Raw genomic sequence first — 3,205 nt, 5'->3', positions numbered from 1 at the left:
GTTATAAGTTGGGTTACATGAGACCACGAAAGCTTTCTGTTATATTTGTGGAGATGTCGGGAAATATCTCCATATTTCAGGGGTGGTTAAAGGGTTTGTGGATTGGTGAAGTGAGGAATGAAAGGAAATGTGGTTTCTGTGGGTGAAGAAATGGAGTCAGGAGTCCTGAGTGCTCTGACACAGACATGTGTGGAGGGGCCTCGAAACATGCTCATGCAGAAACCAGCAATTGAGAACCTATCACTTTAGCCCATGGACACAAGCAATGGGGTGGTGAAAACCCAGAGGGGGGCGGGTGTAGTTAGGACTGGGAAGAGGGGGAAAAGGGGGAAGAAATGGGAGATATCTGTAATACTATCAACAATAAAATATATTAATATATATATATCTTTAATAAAAATATTTAAGATACAACAAAAAAAGAAAAAGAAGAAAACGGGTCAGTTTTGAATTTCCCATGCCAAAAAATTGGACACCAGACATGTTCATGTGCACATTCTGGTCTCAGAAGAAAACAGGCTGAAATTCATCCTCAAAGATAGTATTTAGTAGAAGTCAAACTGGTACTCATACCAAAGACTGTCAAAATGTTGCTTACTGAGGAGCCTGATAAATGTGGGTAAGATGAAATGTGAACACTCAAATTGTAGGCTTTGCATAAGTCATCATTTAATAGCTACCTTATTTACCTAATAGCTACCTTATTTACCTAATAGCTGAGAAGGGAAAAACAAGAGGAGACAGATGCGTTTGCTCACCCACTGCTCAGCTTTGTGTTCACGTCTGGCTGAAAGCCATTTCCAGGTGTTTGGTGTTGAGCCAAATCCTAAAGTTAGACATTTAGCACAGCCCTTGTTGAGACACTGGGGTGATGTAGACAAGCTTGCTCAGTCCTTGGCCCTTGACACTGCTATTAGGGCCTCTCTTAGGGCTGTCAAATTTACCCACCAATTTAAAGGGAAATGAAATAAATAAAGAAGAAATGTGATCAGAAAAAAGATAAACTAGTAGACCTAGATGTTAAATCAAGGTCTCCCTCTCACTGTATTGATTACTGACAAATTGTTTAAGTTCTTAAAAGAACATAAAACCATGGAATTTGAGTGGTGCTTTTACCATTTTTAGGGTTTGGTTCAAATCTAACTCTGCATGTGCTTATAGATATAGGACATTGTAAAGATAAAATCTGGACAAGCAGAACCAGAATTTGATACAGCAAGATTTTTTAAAATGGGAAAATGCCTTTGCAAGCCACACTCTGGCAGATGATCAAAGTGGTCCTACATAATTTGAGCTTGCTATAGCCCCAAAGTCTAACCTATTCTCGTGCTCTCTCCTCCATGAGACAAGCCATCATATAGACTTAGACAGAGTTAAAAAAAATAAGTGTATGACTGTATGTGAACTTATCAGATTATAGAATCCAATCCTCAATTTTGCAGATTCAGAAACTCTTTAATTTTTATTTTTGGTACTCAAGAGGGTTCTGCAGAATGATGCTATAAACTAATTCCACAATAGAATGATATCTAATATGTGTTACAATCAATTGTGATTAGTTTGTCACTTACATTGACGTGTCTACTTGATTCATATCTGTATATTATAGGATAAAGCAATTTTAACAAGAGCTTATCATCTAGATGGGTATACCTCATTACTTTGATTATTTGTGTCAGGTGTTGGGGTGGGGAGGACTAAGAAAGGTGGAGAGATTTGTTGGATAAATGTAAAGAAAAGTAATAATAGTTCAAAAGTAAAGGGTCAGAGGATTTCTAATCATGGTTAGCAAATCCTTCAGTTTTGTTATTAGGAAGTGGATAGTAAGACCCCTTTTAGTCAGATAAGTGAGGCCTCTGGCTGGTATCTCTCTACCATTTCAGAGATCCCAGGTCAGACCTGACTTGGTTTTTTATGCTCCACCTATCGAAAGGCTGTAAGGGTCCAGGAAGAACCGTTGGGTGAGTAGGAATGGTCAGAGAAGGGTTTGATTTGGTGTAGTTAACTTGTTTTGAATCTAAACCTGGGCACAGCCCTCTTTTCTCTCTCATCCCCAAAGCTTAAGAAATGCCCAAGTCTGTGGTTAAGGTGAAGATGGAGGGTAGAAGAGAATTGATGTGTTTATTATTCTGATCTCTGCACCGCAATTTATGGCCCTCTGCTTTAAGATCTGAAAAGGAAAGTTGAAACGAATAGGGCTGAGAGATTATTTTGTGCTTCAGGCTTCAAATGGAACCAAAGTTGACCCTTTCCCAGACTGAAGATACCTGGAAACAGGAATTAGCAATCCTGAAGATTTCTCCAAAAACAAGACTTTAAAGAAAAGGGAGATGGTCAGCCTTGAGGGATGATTTATCTCAGCCCCCGGAGGCATATAAAATGTCCCTGACCCAATATAGCCCTAAAATGAACAGAATCCCTGTCCTCATATTTATTTCTCAAGCTCCACACAGTAATTTTTAACTTTTTTGATTACCATCTTACTTTCCTACAACCATACTTTCGTTTCTCTCCACATACTCACTCTCCCCTCCAGTTTTGTTAAAATAATTGAGTAACTCTAGGTAAGCCCTTGCTTTTGATTTTTAGCATGAGCAGCATTGGATCTTTTATCATTGAACAGGCCATCCACAAATGTTGGCAATTATCGTTAAATAGTGTATTGGTCACATCCTATATAATAAAAGGGTAATATGCAAATTGACCGAATGGCAGAACGACTAGTTACTATGATGTGCACTGACCACAAGGGGCAGATACTCAATGCAGTAGCTGCCCCCTGGTGGTCAGTGTGCTCCTACAGGGGGAGTGCTGCTCAGCCACAAGCCAGGCTGACTGCTGGCTGGCGAACGCAGCAGTGGTGGCAGGGAGCTTCTCCTGCCTGTTAATGATATCCCACTGTTGGACATCTCCCAGGGCTCCCGGACTGCTAAAGGGCGCAGGCCTGGCTGAGGGACAACCCTGCCAGTGCATGAATGTTGTGCACCAGGCCTCTAGTTTTCAAATAATTGGTTCAATATGTTTTTCTTTGATCACTAGACACATTTTCAGCTGAAGTATTTTGAAACTCAAAGCAATGGGTTCAAGTGTTAATCTGAAAGTAAAATAAACAAACAAATATGGGAACAAAACTAATATACCACTTTCTCGGTGTTTATAGGTGTTTTGGATATTCAAGTGTATATCTAGGATGTGAGGGCGATCT

The 3,205-nt window shown here is 39.8% G+C and overlaps 1 non-coding gene across 1 annotated transcript; it reads left to right on the top strand.

Annotated features, from left to right (window-relative positions):
• The first annotated feature begins 1,248 nt into the window (after positions 1-1,248).
• Positions 1,249-1,372, top strand: LOC132238958 (small nucleolar RNA SNORA28). Its single transcript, XR_009453924.1, has one exon. It is a non-coding gene; the product is annotated as a small nucleolar RNA SNORA28 (small nucleolar RNA).
• The last annotated feature ends 1,833 nt before the right edge of the window (positions 1,373-3,205 follow it).

The sequence above is a fragment of the Myotis daubentonii genome, chromosome 7, assembly GCF_963259705.1.
Source record: "Myotis daubentonii chromosome 7, mMyoDau2.1, whole genome shotgun sequence".
Classification (NCBI taxonomy): domain Eukaryota; kingdom Metazoa; phylum Chordata; class Mammalia; order Chiroptera; family Vespertilionidae; genus Myotis; species Myotis daubentonii.
The sequence above is the reverse complement of the archived record's forward strand: the minus strand, read 5'-3'. Positions and strand labels throughout refer to the sequence as shown.